We start from the raw sequence: 15,450 nt of genomic DNA, 5'->3' as shown, positions 1-15,450 counted from the left end.
TGGTACACTCCGTTTTTTCATTATTATTTATTTTCCCGTTTCATTGCAAATAACATTTCCATATTTTGAAATCAAGAAACCGGTAATGATGCTAATCAACCTCATATGCAACATAAAACAATGTTTTCTTCGTACACAATTATACCTATCAAATTACGTTGCTTCTGAATCGAAAATGGTGAATTAAGTTACGTTATTTCTGAATCGAAGATGGTGAATTCTTCTATCTCCATTTCATTTACCGGTGCAAACAGAACTACATCGTGTTCCACTTAGCGCGACACCGATACACTCTCCCCGTACGCCTCGGGCAACTCAGTTTTTACTAAATGTACCTCGAGTAAGAATATCGTACGTTGCTGTGGAGCATTTAAATGTACTTAATGCTCTTTGTGTAGTTTTAATTTGATTTATAAAATGCCTATGTTTTTAAATCAAGAAGATGGTAATGATGCTAATCAACCTCATATTGTGAGTATTGTGACATAAAAGGTTTTTCTTCAACCACACTTATACCCTATTTCTTTTTAAATTATCTTATTTCTGAAATCGAATTTACAACAAATTCTTCTACCTCCATTCCATATACCGACGCAAACAGAACTACCTCATGTTCCACTTAGCGCGACACCGATACATTCTCTCCGTTCGCCTCGAGCAACTCAGTTTTTACTAAATGTATATATATCTAGTAAGAATAGCCACGTCTAGTAAGAATAACTAGAATAATAGTAGAACAACTATTCGACATGTTCTTTATAAAGATCTACATAAATGTTATAATTATGTCTGTGTGTCTTTGTTTCAACATTAATAACCGTCTATTGATTTAACTTCATTTAATTCTAAGAAAAGTCAAAGAAAAGCCGATCGTGCCACCTACAAATAGGTACTAGGTATGTATGATAGTGTATTAAATTATTTTCTTTCTTTCTTTCTTTCTTTCTTTTCTTTCTATTAGTTATCCCTGGTCTCCATTCGAATATAATCGTCGTAATCCAAAGTGTTACTTCACAAAATAATACGACACTAACAAAAACCTCCGCCATCACCTTCTTATTACTTCATTACCACCCATAATGAAATAACAATTTTGAATGTATCTTTTTAAATAACGTTAACTTTAACAGTTTAATAGCCTTCGCTCAAATGATGTTAAGAAATAAACATTCCAATTAACGATCCATAGTACTAAACTCATACGTGTTCCACTTAACGGTACAACGACAGCTCTGACATCCTCTGAGAACGCCTCGAGGAGCTGTAGGTTGCATCATTTCCAGTGCGCCACGACTTGTGTTATTTCCTAGCAAATACTTCAATACTCTTACCATAAGTTTTTACGTTTTGATAAATATGACTGTTTTGGTATTTGTTTACGTATTTGCCCATACAAATTCCAATCAGCGCCCCTAGCGGATTGTATCAGAACTATAGTGTCAGTAACGTAACATTCAATGTCTAAATTGACAAAATGGCGCTTTATGTTTTGTCTCTCTTTTTTGCGAACATGTGAGGCAGACAAAAATACTTAAGCACTTACTTATTGTTACGTTTACTCAGTCTACTGAAGCAAACGGAACACAATAATGGATTGAGTAAACTTAACGTAAAATTGTGGGATGTTTTGAAAACTCATGGTAAGGGTACAGTAGTTTACTACAGTAAAAGTACCACACGTTATTGGTTTGTACTGTATATAACAATAAATATCAAAAAATACGTCATTTAGAATAAACATTAAAATTAACAATCCATAGTACTAAACTTTGTATACTCATGCGTATTCCACTTAACGGTACAATGACACCTCTGACATCTAAGAACGCCTTAAGGAGCTGCACCGTGCATCGTTTTCAGTACCCCACGACTTGTTCTATTGCCTAGCGAATGATCTAGTATTTTTATGGAGAAAAGGGTCGATGTACCATAGGCAAACCAATAATGTGCTGTCTGTACACAACAATAGTTTAAATATTTCATTGACACGTGTGTTAATTAAACCTTGACATATTTCGGACATAGGACTCTATCATCGATTAAGGCTATATTTTACTAAACTACATTAATGTGGTTAGATCTGAAAGACCAATAATTCTATCCTATCTTGGCACTATGATTAACCTCTCAACCTACATATATAAACAAATTTATCAACAAAACTTATTTCTAAGTTAAGTTCCATTTAAAACTCCGTATGATACGAGTACAAAAAATACAAATTGTTGTAATTACAAAATAAAATTATTGACTACAAAACTTGTTTATTTTAAATCTACAACTACATGTCATCTTCAAACTCTTTCATCCTGAACTGGCAAACTACTTTTGGAAATTCTATTCCGGCGGAGTATTCCAAAAATTTACCAAACGTATAGTCGGTAGGAGCTTGTTGGAACTCGTTTCCTCCACAAAACGCGGTCGCTTTTCACTTTTTAATTCGTTACTTCGTTTTAGCTCCGAACCTAGAACTAGGAATGGTCGCCGGATTCAGAAAATTCAATTCCACGAGAACTATAGTGTAAAGGACAAAACGTAGGATCCTTTTGTAGTTACGTTTTCTTTTAGAAACGTGTAATAGCGTGTTTTTATGTAATCTTAGTAATTAAACTTTACTAACTTTAGTTTAATAACTAAACGAAGCTTAAACTCAAAATGGCATAATTAAAACTGCTATAAAGCGAAAAAAACGTCAATAATATGCTAGTTCTCATATGTCTGAACAGCAGACCAAACATCAATAATTCTGTTTTATGATGAACTTGCACCGAATTCCGAATTCCACCTGATGGTAAGTGGTCACTGCTGCCCATAGACATCTGCAAGTATTTATTTAGAATAGAGGTTCTACCTGAATCGGATCACATATTTGAAAAACTAAGATCGCCTTATGCACTCATAAGTCAGTCGACATCCACACCCACAGAAACGCAAATTTGCGTCATATTAGAAATAGGTGTGACAGTATTACCTCCCAGGTGAATCGACCACCTTTCTTTATAAGATATATAATTCATTTAAATGTCACACGTGCCATATTTCACAACACACAAAATGTCTAAAATTTCCAACTAGTCACCACATATTCGGAATCCAATTCGTGCTGTGTAACTAGAGCCGACTTAGGAGAGCTCCATTTCGTGTACCATAATGGGTTTTGGGCGCTTGTTTGCGGGGACACGAACGAGTTTCTCCCTCGAATTGTTAGAGGTCACTGTGGCGATGCAATCTAGGTGTAGTGATTACAACGAAAATAGAGCTTGCGAAGCTTTTCAATTAATTTGTAGTTTGGTCGGTACTTGCTTAAATAGTAGTGTTGTTCGCAGTTGTCTGTAGCATTTCCCCGTTTTTAGTTCAGATTCAATGTGATACGTAATATATGTTCCTAAGTCTTTAGATAGTGTCTTTAGATAGTTTGATAAGATGATAGAACTATTTGTGAACTACGCTGGCAACAATACTGTTTCATATATTCAGTACTTTTGTTCTTTGGAATTTTTTATTCATGTTACTCAGCAAGTTCGGTTCGAGTAATAATATTTTTTTGTAAACTCCGACTGACTTTTCTAAACCCAAAATTTTATTGATGCTCTATTGCAAAATTTCACTTAACAACGCTATTAAATATAATATAGAATTTTATGCAAAATTCATTATTTCTACTTCTTTTATCTAAAGTAAAACAGGTCAATAATTATAATAAGCGTTAAAGTTACTTTAACCTGGTTCCCTATTATATTATAGAAATATGACGCAGACAATGTGTCTTGATAAATTTGATTATACATAGAACTTTATTTGAAAATCTTCATATTTTCCTAAAAGCTAGATATATTATTTCAAGTGAAATAATATTTTGCCTCAAGCAAGTCATGCGAACGTTAGTAAAGAGCTCGTTAAAAACACATTTCTCTGAAAAGATAATTAATTTACTACTATCATGAAGCAGAAAATTTATCAAATCCATTAATTAAATTAGAAACATTCGTTTGTAGTAAGTATCTTTAACCCCGCTGGGTACTAAATAAATAAAAATTCAGTTCGAAATAATAATTAAGTTTATCTGAGTTTTTGCGTCGGTATATCGCTGTATAAATGTCCGTCAGTCACGCTGCTATCTCGAGGGAGATTAGTTAAATGAATAGTCCCAGTGGATCCCTACGGGAACGACGGTACAGTTTGTTTATTCCAACAAGTTTATTCTATACCGTATCTTTTTCCTTTTTTATATTTTTTGATGTGATGTTTTTAATTGGGTTAATAAGCCCTCATTTATACAGATTCAATGCATGCTACATTCGGACAAAATCATATTTTTTCTATACAATAGTTTGCCAGTGCCTGTGATAGTCGAATGATATAAATATCTTTCTTTGACTCTGAAAATGTCATTAGGAAAATAAACAAAGTGTGGTGTGTATTCTACCGGAACTGTTACTATTATTTTTTAATAAAAATAGTCTATAACATTTGTTAATTACCCGTCATAATAAGACCAACCGTTTCGAAGATTAGCAGAAACAAATAGACACACAGAAAGACAGACAGATATAAAAGCTATGATTGTTCTTTTTTTTTTATAAGAACTGTATATACTTTCGAATTCATAAGTAAAACCCTGCTATTATGGCATTACAAACAGACCTCAATTTTCTTTATTTCTACTTTATTTCTATAAACACTTCGCGTTACTTCGATGTACACGAAAGCTTTATAAATCGGTATTGGCATACGCTGCAATTTTATAAGTACAAAATTCTTGCGGCAAATAGCTAGGAGCCGTTTGGCTTCGAACCAAACCCATACATTTCCGTCCTCACTTCGCCGGTTTATATATTTATGATGTTATTGCAACACGTGACAAACACATATTTAATGGGTTCTTTGTTGTTTACACAACAAACAGTTTGTCTTCTGCCAATTTTATGGCAATATTTTAACTATTTTAAAGAAGCCAAATAGGCGATTTATCTTTGAAGGTTTTTCTGGCCTAATGTACTTCCGAAAGAGGGAAGTTGATTACATTGTTTGTATTTATCTGGATTAAAAAATATAATTATAATTATTCTTATCATACATTAAGTACAAATCGGTCAAGTTCGAATCGATCACAGATTGAAAGCACCAAGTTATCGCTGATTTTATAACGTAACCTATTTAGTGCTTCAGAATTATGATGCAGAGAGGATCGAAATCAAATCCTTAGTTATCCTTAGTTAATAGATATCTTACAATTTCATATCATTAAACTGTATGTATTTATTCCTTTTGCACTATTACTACTTTTTATCACCACAATAATCACAAAACACCAAGAGTATTAATTTAAAAATATTGTTTAACCGAAAATTGTACATTATTCGCTCGAACATTACTCCGTGCACCTAACGAGAAATTAATTATAACGGATTAACCTTTGTTATCCCCTAAAAGAATAATTAACTGTTAAAACTTTGATAAATTACACGGTTTTCCGCAATTCGAACTTTTACGGTCGCGTGAATATTGTAAAAAAGGTTACGTTACAATTACACCCATTAACATAACAAACGTAATTAATTAAAGGTAACATTGTTACAGTAACAATTTATGTGTTGATACTTTTGCGCACGGAATTAGGGGCTATACGTCCCTAATTCCGATTCATGTGATTGTAATTATCGAGCATGCAGTCCACCTGATTAATCGTCTCTTCTGGCCATAATGTCTGTTATCAACCTCAAATAGGATTGGGGTCCTACCTGAGGTCGGCTACAGATATTCCTATGTCTACACAGCAACTGTTAACACTGGTGCTATGAGGCAAAAATAAATAACCGTGGCGATGGTGGTTAGATGTAAGCAAACAGTCCCTTAATGATAAGTGGCTACTACCGTCCATGGACATCTGTAATAAATCCAATATACGGTTAGATTACTGCCTGACATTAGCAACAGATGCGTTGCTACCCTAAAGGAGCAAGTTGGAACGTATTTGATAATTAAGCATGTTTCCCTTACCACACTGTTTTAAACGGAACACGGTACCTCTTAACTGCTAATAGACAGAAATAGGTGTGGCGGTGGCTACCTTCAAATTTAATATTCGCACAAAAGTTTTAAATTACTGAAAACGAATACCCCATGATGGTAAAGCGATCCTATTTCAATAATATTATTTGCATACGTCACAAAACCAATAAATATTTTTAATTGCATATTGCATGTCATTTCCATGAAAGCAATTATCTGTCCCAAAATCTGGATATACGAAACATCATATTTACATACCTACTTTTATACTGAGTGTGGCCTATTTAATATGGCGCTTTCAACACCCATAACTCTATACTATATTTTTTCCCGTATCATGGGTGCCATGAACACGCACACAAAGATGAATACAGAAACTCAGACCCAGAACAGAAATGTAAATTCTTCATTAAGATATCTGTCTGGCCGGTGATCGAACCCTCTGCATGTCAGACCGGTATGATAACCGCTCCGCCACGCAGGTTATCTTATGATATCCAATTGATTGGAATAGATAGTCTATTATTTCCAAATTACTATAAGATTTATCAACAAATGCATGTATACAAGTGCCGACACTAATACACATTACACTTGCCGTGCCTCTCTTGAACTGTTTAAGGGATTAAGTTTATCAACGGCAGCAGCGAATTTCTTCAAAGTTATTCATGACAACGGTCTACTATCTTGCATCTATTTAATTTGTTCAGTCAAGTACAGCGATTCAACATTATCTGTTGAAAAAAACTGGTAAAGATACAATTAGTGTATGTACGGTACCCTAAAAAGATAAACTAGTGATAAGGTGAAATTAACCTACCATTTGTATCTGTCAACATATTTTCAGAACACCCCAAATATACTGTAGCGTAGCGAAAAAAATACCAAAGTTTATGGAACAGCGAACTTGTATCGAAGTGATAATAAAAAGTACGCTTAGCTATATTTAATATCCTTTACAAAAAAGTAAGATTTTAGCTTAAACTCGACTTTGAATTTAGGACTCAACTAAAAATAGTGAATGATTATAAAAACATAAAACTCAACTACTTAAAAATAACTGCTTAGCCAATATTACTCGCATAAACTACATGAAACCAATATCTCATAAATTAAAATCCGTAAATCCGTTTGAGTTGCAAAGAATTGTTCTAAAAATATTACAGCTGGCAAAACTACTTCACCGAATATTATTTTAAAATGACGTAGCACTAGAATCCTCTGAGTGGCCTTTACGTAAACGTCCTGAGGCTTCAAGATCATTGATATGGACCGTTCGGTGCCTTCTAAAATATGGACGGCTCAGGAATACGTAGTTATCAAACTGAAGCACGTTTTGACCATACGCGATATAGATTGATAACGGAACTCTCTCAATGCATACACTTTCTTGTAATATCAACCAAATGGATGAAATTGTTTTATATACATAAATAAAATACGGTAATTTCATTCATAACTCATTTTTTGAATTAAAAAAAATGAGATTTGAATGATATTGCAGTGACTGTATCTGGAGGCACGGCAGTGCCTCCGCCAAGTCGAGTCTATAATTTGCTAATAACAACTTTGATAATAACAATATTACCTGGTTAAGGGTAATTTCTCATTCTTACATCATACAAATGGCTTAACGGATTTTAACATATGAGGCGTCGATGGATTTACCTTAATTATGGGAATGAGTGGGTAGGGCAATAAAGGCTTTATTGCCCTTTTCAGTTTCTATTTTTATAATAATTACTTCTATATAAATCATGAACCAAAGACGATTCCACCAACCGTCTTTGGTTCGACTCTAGCGACACCATCTTTCTGCCTAATAACAGCAGTATTAAACACAAACATACTTATCCGAGGCATAGTCCTCAGGAAAAAAATGTTTACATCAAAAATACTGTATTGGCACTTCCAAAACTGAAACTGTATACGCTCCAGAATTTCCAATAAGATTGATACGGAAGGTACCAGGTTGAAATATGTAAGACCAGGCGGCACGTCCCTCGCAATCATCAAAGTGAAGTGTTTCTGCAACTTATACGTTGGAACCACTCCTCTAAATTAGCAAAACAAATGTTCGGAAATAAACAGTAATATTTCTTCACGATATGTGTTACATTATGGCTATAAAGTGTGCTAGGCGTAAGTTAGTGGTAAGAATTACGGTACTACGGTACGGTACTTTGGTACTACTATGGTAATTCCAGGCATTTCTGATTACACGCAGTCATGTTTATGTTAAAATAAATATTTATACCTATTCCTGCTCTAACTTCACGCACACTTCTTTTTCATGCGTAGGTTGTCTGGAAGAGATCGCTATTTCGCGATAAGACCGCCTATTGCATGCTGTTTGGCATGTGTATGTATTTTGCTATTGTTTAAATTCAACTGTAAGTGTGCAATACAGAGTATTCTATCTATCTATCTATCTATCTATTTATTTCACGATGATTAAAAACATCTTAACTACTTAACTGGATGTCCAAAGAGACATATACGAGTATGACTTATGTGGAACTTTAGAAATAAGTTCATGAGTCACAGGTGACTTGTTGACAAGATGCTTTCGTAAAAGATTATATGAAATCTAGACATTTTATTAAGTCATAATACAGCTATAATCATCGTTAAAGCCCTATTGATTTGCTTCTAGGAATGAATCTTCTCTTAGATGCGTTAAGCCGTAATCCGCCATGCTTGGAAAATTATTACGGAAAAGTCTCAGGCTATATTTTCCTTTCACGGTAAAATAGGTCATAATAATATTAAACACGACTTCGAAAAGTATGTGATTTTTTTGACGAGGGAGGAAAACCTTCGACAGGTAACCATTGTCGTGGACATCATGTATAGGTTATGTGAGACTTTCAAATGACAGGCAGGGGATACCGTAGCTCTATTCTGGTCTTGAGACTTGGGACAATATGAATATGTGCCTAAAATTCCAACCTCAGACGGTACCTGAGAGGTTCATTCAAACATCTATCCTACACCAGAAATTATACTACCGCTAAGTAAGACATAATCGTGACAAAAATAATTACCATTAATTTAATGATGGACTGAATAGTTAATCAATCCGAATCGTCGAATCCCATCGCAACATGTGGTATGTCTGTGCGACCAGCATTCCAGTTATTGCGTCAGTAGAATTTAATTTTCATTCCCGAATTCTCATCAGCGCGAGAACTTGAATAGCGGCAGCATTGCACCGATTTTACTGCGATATTCTGATTGGAACGCACAGAATGACTCATGTTTTACAACTTTGTTTCCTGATTCACTGATAGGATTGAAAAGCAAATATTGCATTATAAGGGTAAGATAACATATAACCGAGGTGTTCTGTTTTGGTCCTTAGAGGTAAAATTTGTGGCTGACCTTAGGTAGATAACTAATCTTATTTAGAGTTAATTACAGGTATTTATAAACAGCAATGATTGAGACCCAAGATTATACCTCGTGTAAACGGATGCCTTACCAAACCTTTCAACCAGTACTCAATTACTTCGACATTGTTGCTACAGGGTAAAAATAAATAATATGTTCATATCGCAATAAAATTGCAAAGACTTAGTGTAATAATATAATAAATATTAAGGTAAGGAAGGTTCCTTCTTCAAGGAAGATTTCATCTTCGATCCAAACTCACGACGCTCCATGAATTTCCAGGATGGAATGTGATTCAAAATGGAATACAAGATATGTAGCTACTGGAGTGTAGTATATAGTGTAACCTACTTGGACTCGTGCTACAATTACTAGAAATGTTAGCACATTTCAGTGTATATTTCTATGTAGAAATGTACATTTCTTGTTATAATTATATCCAGTGGAACCATATTAAACGCAGAACTTAACGCAGCTTTTCTTACGCCCGTTAGTAACCAACCTTGACAAATTTTTGCCTAACAAAGTTATGTGACAATTATTGCGTAAAAATAATATCAAATTTCGAATTCTGGTTTACCCAAGATTGATATCTTAACCAAAAGTAGTCATACTATGGTTAACAAATAAATAAAAATAAATTGTGATGACTTTTAGATTCATTTTAGTAAAGATATATAAATAAATATTAATACTAAAGCGTTATCCAAATAAAAAATACTATGTTTTTTGTTTCTTGTTAGAACAACTTAGAGAAACTGTATTCAAGACAAAACCGGGTTATTTTCCAGAACACATTCTGTTTACTACCAAATGAAACTGACTTTAGTAATAAGTATTTTAAAATAAAAACACAGATCTTAATTTTCCCTTAACAAAACAAAGAGGTCACATTTAAGGCACAGTTCATACGTGTTGAGCAATCTCCATAAAATCTCTGCGAGTAATCTTCTACAAGCATTATAAAAGCAGTTAACCCGGCGTTTGTAACTTCCTTTGTTCTAACCTTCGGTGAAAACATAAGCGTTGTGTATAAAACTACGAACTTATTTACGGCCTAACTCTGACCATATACGAGATTATTATCACAGAAATCTCTTTCCATCCGAGTTCCCGGAACACATAAGGGAGGTAACACACGAGCGACAGTGACACAAAGTAAAGTTACTGTTAAATACCGTCGCTGACGATCGCTGGCGGCAGGCGGCAGCAATTGACTCTGATTCTTGATTGGATACAAATTTTGGGCAACAATAAAATTGGAGACGGCCGGTCAAAGGGGATGTACGGCGACCGTCGGCGACAGTAGCGACCGTCGCCGACTATCGCCGCAAGTCATAGGAGACTATCAACGACAATCTTTTTAGATGTTGAGTCGTTCGTCGCTGACGACTGTCAGCGCGGGACAAAGTCAATCGCCACCTAACAGCGACTGTTTCTAACTGTCATGGACTTTCGTCCCCTTTCGTCAGAGACCCTCAACGACAGTCGGCCGTATGGTCTGTCGCTAGTGTATTACCTCCCTTACAGTAATTTTATCTGCAAACGCGGCAGTCACTTTTATTGCCCAAAAGTTAAGATCGAAAATAAAGAGTACGGGTATAACTTCACAAGTATGATGTATTTGATGCCTAAATCGTGTTTTACTTCCTTCGTGGAACTTTAATGTCTGGAGAATAAAACAAAGTTTTTAGTGCCAGAATATAAGTAAATACTTGAAATATAACATGATAAACGATAACTTGAGCAAGGGGCACAGAATATCTAGAATTTTCTGGTGTGGATACATACAAAGAATGGGAGAATCACGAAACGAAAGTCGAATCAAACATAGACCTATTAAAGGTAGACCATAGAATAAACAGCTTATTTTAGTAACGAAGATAAATGTCTGTTTTTTTTCCAAAGTCAAGTGCGTATTCGAAATTAAATAACACCTGCTAAAACGGTGAAGAATAACATCGTAAGGATATGACACACCGGAGAGTTCTTGAAAAAAATGACAAAGGTGTGTAGATCCTACCAATTCGCACTTGGCCAGCGTGGTATGCTATGACTCGCTCCAAAAGGACACTCGTGTCCAGATGGGTAATGGGTTGGATAATGGGTTGACGACAAGTGATTTTACATGACAGAACTAATAGAAGAACAAGTGAGTATCAGATCGATCGTTCATGTATGATCTTACTGTCGCCCGTACGTCTTCTTCCTTACATCCAGTCTGTCAACTTTACAAACTCGAAGCAAACTTCATAACCCTGCTAAGAAAAGCTGACATTTAACCTTAAAAATACAAACTGGACGCAGAAAATTCCATAACAGGCCAGCTGTTTCGAATCACAACAATAACTTCTAAGCGCTGCTATTTTATTTCTCTTTCATGAAACGCTACTTGTTGGAGCAATAACAAATCGTTATAATATCTAGTATTGCTGAAAATAGTAAGGTTCGATTGCAGCTCATGTAATGCTTTTGTTGGCACTGATCTTTCTTAAGGAAATATGTGGAGCATATTCCAAAACTCTTGTCCAGGACTAGACATTGGCCTCCTATCACTGTTATTATAAGTGCACTGCCGGGTTATCACCACCATTTGTCGTTCGAAGTGAGGTTTGAAGTCATAGTCCACCACACTGGCCAACAGTCTAACACGACGGCTATTTGATGTCAAATTGATAGAAATACATATTTACTAATGACGCCCCGGCTCGTTAAACTGAGGCCCTTAGAAAGGTGCGTATTAGCTTATGAAGACTGGCAGGTGACCTTAAGAGAAAAATAATAATCGAAATAGCTTAAAACAATCGTTTGGGTGTGCTAATTACAATCTAGGGTAACGCGACCCAAATTCACATTGCGTCATCTCACTTAAACGTACTGAGTTAGTACAAGCAATTCATAATGCGCAACTGTTTCTACTTTCCTCAACTAGTTTTATCAACTACAAGACAGTTCCGAAATTAATTCCACACGAAATCCTCGCAACACTGTCCCTTGTTGCTCGAGTAATAACTCAGCAGCTCGCGCCACCACACAACAGTTAGCGAACTCGGGCACTTCTTGCAAAAACTTTGTTTTAATACTCCCAGCCATAAAGTCCCAACCCGACACTCAATTACGCTATCAACACTAATAAGTTGATTAAACCGAGCCCAAAGTTTCGGGGACTACAGAATTTTTAGTGGCCACCCAACAAACTTGACGGCACTTTATCTTGTTGTACAAACTCTATTCATTTCAGACGTGAAGCCTCGGTTCATAGATTAGTAAAGATTACTCACTCCTAACAAGAAAATGTACCCAGTTTTGAGAATTGAAATAGTGCGTAAAAAAGTTTTGCCACGTCTCCGTGCTAAAATGTCCCTACAATATTTGAAATAATTATTTATTTATTATGTAAATTACGCAGTAATAGTTATTTATTCGTAAAATTTCTCTAAAAATGTTTTTATTTGTCAAAAATTAAAAAAAAGAACTTACTAATAAGCCGTTTGTGGCTTCATTCAATTTCAAGGCGGCGAAGTATCTTTACTAATCTATGCCTCGGTTAGAATTAATTAAGCAGAAATAACCAAATAAATCCTATGAGTCGTATTTGCTTTTAATTCCATTATGAATAAACTTCTGTGTTTGTTTTTTGGTTATTACCTTTGTTTATTGTAACGTGAAACATAAATCACCGGTAGAAGTAAACCGGTGGTTCGTACAACCTGACTTTTTTGCTATAACACTTAGCTCGTCCTATAAAATTTACACACGCCGTAAACCCTATTAGCCGAAGTAGAAAAGTAATACACTTTGTACATGTTTTTTTCATCCAATTATCTCTATTTTAACACCAGAAACTGAATAAACTCCCTATTTTTGTTAATAATACTTTTTGTTAATAATACAACCCTGTTCTAATATTTTCGTAAGACGAAAATTCGGGACTACGCATATATGCGTGTAGTCAGAGATAACCCAATGTACGAGTAAAACTTGTCTCTCTAATGAACTATTTTCGCTAATAACTCTAATCTCTTAAACACACTAACATTATTAACTATTGAGTATATTTCCCTCGAATTTAAGTGGGGAAGTTGGGTTTTTACCATATAAGTCATAAATTAAATACGTCTCACTCTCTAAAATTCCCATAATAAAGAATTTCTGAAAACCATTTACTTATATGTATTTCTTTTTTATCTAAACTCATCACCCAATTAACGTCCAATTAACTTGTCTAATGAAGTACCGATATTCGTTCCACTTAAACTATTCCGTTGCTCGCTAACACTGACTAATCCTAACCCCCACTAAATATATTACATATGTCTAGAACCACAGTCACTCATCTAAAAGTGAAATTCAACTTTATTATTTTTGTCATAAATATAAATTGTATCTGTCTTGTCCTACTGGTAAGCATGAGTCTCTCCCAAAAGAGGACCTTAAATACGAATTATCTTCACAGGGCTACAAGTATTTTTATTATAAGTATTTTTATATATATAATATTTAAGTATTTTTATTATTTTCTTAGCTGGGAACAAGTCTCTCGCTATAAGTGTAGGAAACCTGTGGCATACTGCATCCATTGCGACATATAACGCACAGAGATGTACAGAACCCTCATTATATGATTTTAAACAAAATTAATCGCGGAATTGAGACATGTTACTATGTAGCGGGTACTCGCCATATGCGGTTTTAATTTCTTTATTGCCGATATTTCGACCCAGTTGCATGGATCGTGGTCACGGCGAAACTGCGGTGGCTGGGAGAAACCGTTGACAAGTGCTAGTGGTAGATTAATCTATCCTACGTCTAGTTCATTTTTCTTTTCTAGGTTCCATATTATCACGATAGACAACACTTTTACTAAGCCGTTTCGCTCTTGTCAGAGCCGTCGTGGATATCATGTGTTGTGTGTGGGAGCTGATGTGACTTGCCTCATACAACACTAATAATATCCAAATAGCGGCAATAAAGAAATTAAATAACCGCATATCGTGAGTACCCGTTACATAGTAAAAAGATCCCTCATTAATTTACATTTTTTCGATACACTCACGAGTGGTTCTAGACATATGCAACACCAACCCAGCAGCGGCACACAAAGCGAACTCACCACATCGATGATCTGCTGCAGCGTGAGCCCGAACTTGACGGAGAGCGGCTCGCTCTCGTTGGCCACCGGCCGCTCCAGCGTGTTGTACGAGTTGAGCAGCGCGTTCAGCAGCCGCTTCTCATGCGGACCTTGCTCCGATACTGGGGACGAGAGGATGAGGTTAGATTTTGTGTAATGATGTGCCGAGTCGGCCATTTTTGGTATTTTACTCACATTAAAAAATAATCGAATTACTTAGTTACGAAATACTCGAGTACTTTGTAACACACAGTCCAAGCCAAAAAAAAAGGTGCCTAAACTAAACAAAATTAAACAACTTTTTACTTGCACAATTACTGCTGTATTCACTCGTTTGCCATGTAAGGTACATAAGACTGGAGTCAGTGTACGAGTACCGTCAGTAATCGAGTATCACTGGTACTGGAGTATGCGAGTTTATCAACGGTTCGATTATATTTAACAGCTCATGTTTTATTAGTACTCGAGTACTGACTCGGCACATCTCTAAATTTTTGTGGTCGCAAGTAGTAAACAGCAGGCAATCCATCTGATGGTAAGTTTCGCCTGTAGACACCTGTAGCCAACTCTACACAGAATACTCGTGGGTGTTCTACCTCAAGTGGATGCCTTAGCACTTTTGAGGACTAAGATGGTTATCTCATAAGTAGGCCGCCAGCGAGAAATGTGGATACTTCTCCACGTAAAACATCAAAGAACACCACGCTTATATTCCTATTTAAGTGAGGTGGTACCTCCTTGATGAACCATACTGCCTCGGCCAATTCAATTCAATTTCAATTTTGTTATGATTTAGGAGGCTTTTTCATTCAATAGACGAGAAGATTGTACTGTAGTTTGAAAGTTTTTCATGCAAGTAACGAAATAATTATGTATCGAGGTCATTTTCTATAACGGACGAGGTGGTATTAAAT

The 15,450-nt window shown here is 35.5% G+C and overlaps 1 protein-coding gene across 1 annotated transcript in view; it reads right to left on the bottom strand.

Annotated features, from left to right (window-relative positions):
• nAChRalpha6 (nicotinic acetylcholine receptor alpha6) overlaps positions 1–14,535 on the bottom strand; it is a 50,685-nt gene extending 36,150 nt beyond the window's left edge. The window contains exon 1 of the mRNA XM_073083034.1: positions 14,519–14,535. The gene's annotated coding sequence lies outside the window, so the exon portion shown is untranslated. The remainder of the gene's footprint in view (positions 1–14,518) is intronic.
• Positions 14,536–15,450: the final 915 nt, after the last annotated feature.

The sequence above is a fragment of the Epargyreus clarus genome, unplaced genomic scaffold (assembly GCF_041222505.1).
Source record: "Epargyreus clarus isolate Ecla_fem2 unplaced genomic scaffold, WU_Ecla_fem_2.2 ptg000003l, whole genome shotgun sequence".
Taxonomy (NCBI): domain Eukaryota; kingdom Metazoa; phylum Arthropoda; class Insecta; order Lepidoptera; family Hesperiidae; genus Epargyreus; species Epargyreus clarus.
The sequence above is the reverse complement of the archived record's forward strand: the minus strand, read 5'-3'. Positions and strand labels throughout refer to the sequence as shown.